Source organism: Pristis pectinata, chromosome 24, assembly GCF_009764475.1.
Source record: "Pristis pectinata isolate sPriPec2 chromosome 24, sPriPec2.1.pri, whole genome shotgun sequence".
Lineage (NCBI taxonomy): Eukaryota > Metazoa > Chordata > Chondrichthyes > Rhinopristiformes > Pristidae > Pristis > Pristis pectinata.
This window is the reverse complement of record NC_067428.1, coordinates 19064707-19072377: the sequence shown is the minus strand read 5'-3', so window position 1 is coordinate 19072377 and position 7671 is coordinate 19064707. Positions and strand designations below refer to the sequence as shown.

The 7671-nt window shown below is 40.7% G+C and overlaps 1 protein-coding gene across 2 annotated transcripts in view; it reads left to right on the top strand.

Annotated features, from left to right (window-relative positions):
- Positions 1 to 348: 348 nt before the first annotated feature.
- Positions 349 to 7671, top strand: part of gng7 (guanine nucleotide binding protein (G protein), gamma 7) — a 119803-nt gene continuing 112480 nt past the window's right edge. For both annotated transcript variants that reach the window (XM_052037580.1, XM_052037581.1), the window contains exon 1: positions 349 to 475. The gene's annotated coding sequence lies outside the window, so the exon portion shown is untranslated. The remainder of the gene's footprint in view (positions 476 to 7671) is intronic.

Genomic DNA, 7671 nt, shown 5'->3' with positions numbered 1-7671 from the left:
ATTAGAGCAGTGAATGAATTTAAAAAAAAGTCCAGAACATTATTTTGAAGAAAATTATTTTTTTCTCACTCTTTGTATTTTAATAGGGTATACAATCACTTCATTGCTAGCAAATCTATGAATTTATGTACTATATAGTACTAAGGTCCCGCCTCACTCCTACTGTAATTGCCTCTTCCAAATAAAGCCTCAACGCAATGTTGGTTTTGAATGGCTAAGCATTTTATCAATCAATCTAAGACTAACGCTATGGGCTACTTTATTTGTGACGTCATGTACTCCCACTCAGCCAAACCTGCTGGCCCCACTGTAGCCCCGCCTTCAACGCCCTTGCTTATTGGGCGGGCGTCGGCTCGTCTGCTCTTACGGTTCGTGAACAAGAGTGTCCATCAGGACGGGGCGGCGAGTTTTCCGGTGTGAAGATTGGTTGGTTCTGGCTCTGGCTGGGTCTCGTGCGGGCCTTTAAACCCAAGGGGTAAGTGCGCGCGGGGCAAGTGGCGGTTGGTTGGGGGCTGGGGGAGGGGTGGCTGTTGCCCGTCTCCATGGGCTGCCCGTCGGCATGGGGGCGATCTCGGTGCCAAGGCGGGTTTTCAGTGGGAGAGGAATCGTTGAACGAGACGGAGGGGGGTGTGGCACGAAGCACACACACACACACACACACACACACACACACACACACACAGGGGCTAGTTATTTTCAACTGTATTCTTTCCCGTTTATAACTCGTGAGATGTGAAATGAGGGGGCGTGGGGTGAAGTGAGAGCGCCATTTGCAGCCTGCGGCTGAGGGCCCGGTAATGGTTGGTGGGCTTCAACTTGGTGCCTTCTGTTAGAGTCCGAGGGTCTTCCAGCTCCCGTGCATCGGTGTGAAGGCAGAGGCGGGCCGAGCTCGCAAGCAAACGACCAAGCAGCAAGCTACTGGACGGTGCATTTCATTTTAACCGATAATTTTGATGTGTTTTGTGCAGATTGCATTATTTTCGTTGTGAAATTGCAGTATTTTTTTCTTTTCATCGCCGATTTATTGAACCCCATCTAGGATGTCATGGGTGTAGAATGGTTCGTCAGGAATTGCATTGAGGTGTTAGCAATCAGAATGCTAAGGGTGCATATTAAGACGCTGGAGCAGTCTGTCAGCATTGTCTTTTGAGTTAAAAGAAAATAGTGGTTTTGACAACAAGAACAAAAATTTTAACTGTGTATAGTTAAATTTGCATGTGATTGATCTGTTTTGGGAAGTGTCTAATGACAACCGACTGCTACATTGCTGTTGACAGGCGTACATTAAAGTCTGGAGATTATTAAAATTAAGTTTATTAAATACTTGGTTAAACACTTGTATATAGTGTGCCTAAATCCCAGAATGTTTGTTCTGTGGTGACTTGGTTGCTGGATCCCACTGATGTCTCCTTTTTGTCTGCATTATGCCTTCTTGACAGCAGTGAAATCCCAAAGTTTGTCTAATATATTGTATTTTGGCTGGGTATTGTCATCAAAGCTCTTTAAGTGCATAGTTGAGTAGAACCCACTTCGGGTGCTGTTTTGTGTGCATTTATTGCAGATGAAAGAATTTCCTCTGTCATCTGAAGTATAACTGACTGATAAACTTGTCAGTGATTTCCACAAATAAAGTACACTTTTATATAAATGACCTTTTAGAAAAATGGGGATTAAAGTATCAATGTTAAAACTTAAATGGATTTTTAAACAAGAAAAAATTTAGTTACCTAAAAGGCCTGCAGCATGAGTGTCAGCAAAATATGTCTGTACAGTGGTTTGTAACAACAAAAATGCCACTTAGTGTAGCTTTTTTTTGGTCTGTCTTAAGTTGGTTCATCTTAGCTGGCATAACTGAGTCATTATCTTTTAATGTGGCTCAGTATCAAACTTCATTTGTTTGGGGATTTTTTTGTACACTTAAAGCTGGTATGTATAAATTGTATTTGATATGAATACAGCAATTAACCTAGGTGTGGCTGGGACAGGAGAAGGAAATAGAACAGCATTTTCCTGCTTTGCATTGCTGTTGAGTGTCCTTTTTGTTGGGAAGTGCATGTGTGACTGAGGCACAAGGCAGAATGACCTTGTTTAAAAGAAAAACTGGTAACTTTTTGGGTGAAGCAACAGAAGACTACTGGACTGAATTCCCTTAGGACTGAAGAAATTCTTAAACCATTGGAACAGTTGCCTAATCTGAGGAATCAAATGCCTTGGGGAAACTCTGCAGTCCACATCAACTGTTTGTTATGTGAAACTTGATAGTTTCCTTCAATGTGTAGTTTATTCCCTTTTGTGCATACTTTGCATAAAAGTATTTTCTTGTATCACTCACACTGACATAGATAATATCTGTCATTTATCATGGAGTCTGCTATCACTATTGGTGTTTATAGCAAGCCATTGGCATCCTTTTTTTTGAAAAAAGCACTGTTAGTAAGTTACGATGTATTCAATAGTGCTGCAGGTATTTTCATAATTGAAATGACATTTATAATCATTTAAACTTTGCTTACTAATTGTATTGATCTTTTTGATTTGATTCACTGGGCACCTCCATTCCTTTTTTTTCTTGGCACTAAATTGAAATGTATGACTAAAATTGCTGTGTATGTTTTAATTAATTTAGGTAGCAGTCATTATGCTTGTATATAATATCAGCTGTGGTGGAAATAATCATTTGTAAGTCATTACTGTCCAAGTAAATTTTTATTATGTGAATAAGCAACTAAATATTAATACTTTAAACTGAATTATTTTTCCTCCCTCCCTGGCACCCAAGACCTAATTAGGTTATCTGTTCATAGAAATTCAACATAATGAGGCAGTTGAACCCCCAGCTTTTGGTGTGTGGCTCCAGATTTCCAGCATCTTCAGTCTCTTGTGAACTTCTACAAAGAATGCCTTTTGGAGGGAGGGGAAGATGAGGCGAATGCTTCCATCATATTCGGATGGGGGGGTGGGGGGAAGAGAATCTCCAGTTTGTTAAATGTGCTGAAGTGGGCAACTTGTTATTTTTTCCTGCACAAAGATTATTTATCATGCTGAAGATCCATAAGTTTAGTTTAATATTTAGGGTAAAGTGAACACTGGTATGTTTAACGTTGCTTTTATTTGAACAGTAGTAGTATCTTTGTTTTCACAAGAATATAGACATCTATGTTCTGAAGTTGATTCAAAAAAAATTTGCTTCATTAACATTAGATTTGATTAGAAGTTTTGAGTGCCCCATGTCATTAGAACAGTGCTGATCAATGACAAATGTGATGTCTGCTTTGATTTGGGCAAATTTATAGCATGAATCATTTGCTTCATGGTTTGCATTTTGGATGATTTCAATATGTTTCTTCTATCAAATTAAACTAAGAGTATTGCAGTATTCTCACTTCATAGTAGCTTTTTTGCCACCATAGTTCAGTTCTTCGTTGCAGTACAAAAAAGTGTAAAACTTGTGTTACATTATAGTGCAAGCTTTATATTTCGCGTATTGTAGCTTGAACAATTTTTCCTCCTCTTGCTTTTTTTTTTGACTGCTGCATGGATTAGTTTTCCTCTTTCTCTCCAACCCCTCCCTCCACCTCAGCTAGAATCAACTAAATTAATCAAGAAGATTATTAACTTGTGAGGAAATAATAACAACAACTGCAGGTTTCTTAACTGATCTTTCTTTTGTATGTGTTGGTGAACTGTGGAACAATTCCATACAACAATCAACTTTTTGACTCCTTATCCAAATATATTTCCCTTGAGCTTACATGGTAATTTTTAGCAGTGTTAAAATTTCTTGTTAAAAACAGTTAAGTTAAAATATAAACTTTAAAATATGGTTGGACAAAATGAATGACTAGAAAATAGTCAACCAAGGGAAGAGTGTTATGCCAGGCTGAAGGAGCAAATGGCAAGAACCTCATGTTACAGGTAAGTAATAACAAACTGCATTTTGACACTGAAATATTGATAGATGACCAGACTTATTCAGGGTCAAGTTCTTTGAGTATCTTAAAAGATGGGTGAGATGTAGAAAGGTTTGGGGAAGGAAATCCAGAGATTAGCACCTAGGCAGCTGAAGGGATTGACCACAATGATGGAATAAATCCTTTTCTCATGAATCTGATGTACGAAAGGCCAAATTTGTAGAAGTACAGAACACTGGGTTGTAATGTTTTTGGAGGCAACAGAGATCGGGAGCTCAAGGTCATGGACTGATTTGATAATCAGAATGACAATCTGACAACTAAGGTGTGGCAGGCCGTGGAGTCAGTAAACAAGAACTTAATTTCTTCAAAAACTCTACATGCTTCTTTTGTTTGTGGGATGGTTGGTGAGTCTTAGAATTGTCCAGTCAAGAGAACAAAGGATGCATGCAAGGACTGAGTTGAGGAATCTTAGGTTTCAACTTCTAACTATTTTTTTTATCTTTGAATATCAAAACTCAATCCCTTGCACCTTGAGACTATCTTAATTATTCTTGATGTATAGTGAAGATAACCAAGAAGCTGTCTTTAAATTTCTTGTGGCTTCTAAATTGTTCTCTCTAGAGTGGGTTGCTCTTTTTTTGGTGGTTATAGACTATCAAATTTTTGTGTATTTACTTTGATAAATGTGTAGTCTGTAATAGAAACCAGAAGTTCCAAATACAATTACATGCTTGATCATAGTCTTTTTTTTTGTTGTCTATTACAAAGCAGAATTCTTTTGCACTGCTCCTGTCTTCTGACTTGCTGTGGGGGGAAAACGTCATGTCTGGTTCTTTTCATTTTGAGAACTGATGCTTTGTTAGAGCATTACCTGGACAATATCAAAATGTTTGTCTCCATCTTGCTCAGTTTGGTTTTTCCTCTTTGGATATCCGTAGAACAGTTACCAGACTTGGTAAATTTTAGAATGTTATTAAAATATCGCAATGTATGTAACTGCTGGCTCTTCATTTAGCATTACAAACAATTTGAATGAAACAATTGTGTTGAAGTGAATTTGAGGATGTGTAATAGCTGTACATTCTCTCAGGAACATTGCATTTACAGGCCCTATGGCCAAGAAAAATGAGACCAATCTACATCACTTATCAATTTATTTTTCCAAGCTGCTAGCATTAGAACAGAAGGAATGGGAGTTTCCCCTTTGAAGCTTCAATAAGATGGCTGATTTGATCTTGCCCTTGGCTTCACTTTCTTACTTATTTCCTGTTACCCTCAATTCCTCTATAGACCACACAGTTATTCAATGTTTCAGCACCTGCAATTTGGCTTGAGATGTGGTTGTATTTTGATCTGGTGTCCAAGTGTGCATTTCCCGTCAGGGGTTACACATCACCCCTTTCCTCCAACCCTATATTTGGTGTCATTGAGTTACACAGCACAGAAACGGGCCCTTCAGCCCATTGAGTTCACACCAACCATCAAACATCCATTTGTGCTCAAAACACTTTATTCTCCACACATTCCTATTGCCTTCCCCCAGATTCTACTATTTGACTACAGTAGAGGCAATTTGAGCAATTAACCTATCAGCAAGCATATCAATGGAATATGGGAAGAAATTGGACCAGCAGAAATCTACATAGTTACAGGAAACACATACAAACTCTGCACCAAAGGTGGGGATTGAGCCCAGGTTATTGGAACTGTGCAGCAGCAGTCTGCTAGCCACACCACTGTCACCTTGCACTTTTTGTGCAATAGTCTTAATTGTGAACTGAGTTGTCCTTGTGCAACACAATATAATTTGAGCAACATCCTCTTTCATACTTTGTCACGTTTCAATCCCATTCATTTGAATACTTTGCATTCAGATTGATGGAAGTGGAAATGGGTTTTAAGTTCCTGTTGAGAATCTAGGATGTGGAAGCAAAAGTTGAAATGTGGCTCCAGTCTTAATGGCTAGACCAAACTTTGAACAGTCATCAGGAGAATTATCATGCAGTTGGAAGCATGCTAGATATGGTTCAGTGGGTAACACACTCAACTCTGTCACATCTTTTGGCGATCCAGGATCTTACAAGAAGTCCAGTTACAACCTACGGAAGGCCATCGTGAGAGCGAAAAGGCAATTCTGAGTGAACTTAGACTCAATTGCATGCCCTTATTTCCTATAAGGTGAAACCTAACTGCATAAATAGCAGTGAAGCTTCACTCCTCGATGAGCTCAATGCCTTTATGCATATTTCTCAAAGGGAAAATAACACTATATATCTGTGCAAATCCCCATGGCATCCGGCGACCCCGTAATCTGTCTCTGAGGCCAATGTCAGAACATCCTTTAAGAGGGTGAACCCTCGCAAGGTGTCTGGCTCTGATGGTATACCTGACCTGATACAGAAAAGCTGTACCAACCAACTGGCTGGAGTGTTCAAGGACATCTTCAACCTGTCACTGGTGTGATATTTTTTTTGTTTTGGGGTTCCCACCTGCTTCAAAAGGGCAGTAATCATACCTGTGCCCAGAAGAATATGGCTAAAGGCAGGCAAATGAGACTAGCTTGGATGGGAATCTTGGTCAGCATGGACCAGTTGGGCTGAAGGGCCTGTTTCCGTGCTGTATGATTCTCTGACTCTAAGAGCAGGGTGAGCTGCCTCAGCTATCACTAGTAGCACTCACATCTACTGTAATGAAGTGCTTAGAGAGCTTGGTAATGGCTAGAATTAACTCCTGCCTGAGCAAAGACCTGGACCCACTGCAATTTGCTTGCCTCCACAATGGCTCTACAGCAGACAATCTCACTGGCTCTCCACTCTGCTTTGGAGTACCTAGACAACAGCAAAACATGCAGTTTATTGATTACAGCCCGGCGTTCAATACCATTATCCCCTCAGTATTAATCACCAAGCTTCTAAACCTGGACCTCTGTACCTCCCTCTGCAACTGGATCCTTGACTTCCTCATTGGGAGACCACAGTCAGTACGGATCAGTAATAGCAGCTCCTCCTTGCTGACAATCAATACAGGTGCACCTCCAGGATGCGTGCTTGGCCCACTCCTCTACCCTCTCTGCACTCCTGACTGTGTGGCTAGGCACAGCTCAAACACTATAAATTTGCAGATGACACCATTGTTGGTTAAAATCTCAGATGGCAACAAGGAGGCGTACAGGAGTGAGGTAGATCAGCTGGTTGAGTGATGTTGCAATAACAACTTCGCACTCTATGTCAGCAAGACCAAGGAATTGACTGTGGATTTCAGGAAGGGGAAGTCAGGAGAACACACACCAGTTCTCATTTGAGGAGTCAGTGGTGGAAAGGGTGAACAGCTTCAAGTTCTGGGCATCAACATCTCAGAGGATCTATCCTGGGCCCAACATACTGTTGCAATCATGAAGAAGACATGCCAGTAGCTCTACTTCATTAGGAGGTTGAGGAGATTTGGTATGTCACTAAAGACTTGAAAATTTCTACAGATGTACAGTGGAGAGCATTCTGACTGTTTGCAGCACAGCCTGGTATGGAGGCTCCCATGCACAGGATCACAAGAGGCTGCAGAAGGTTGCAAACTTGGCCAGCATCATCACAGGCACAACCCTCCCCACCATGGAGGACATCTTGAAGAGGGGATGTCTCAAGAAGGTGGCATCCATCACTAAGGACCCACACCATCTGAGACATGCCCTCTTGTCGTTACTACCATCGGGAAGGAGGTACAGGAGCCTGAAGACCCACACTCAACGATTCAGAAATAGCTT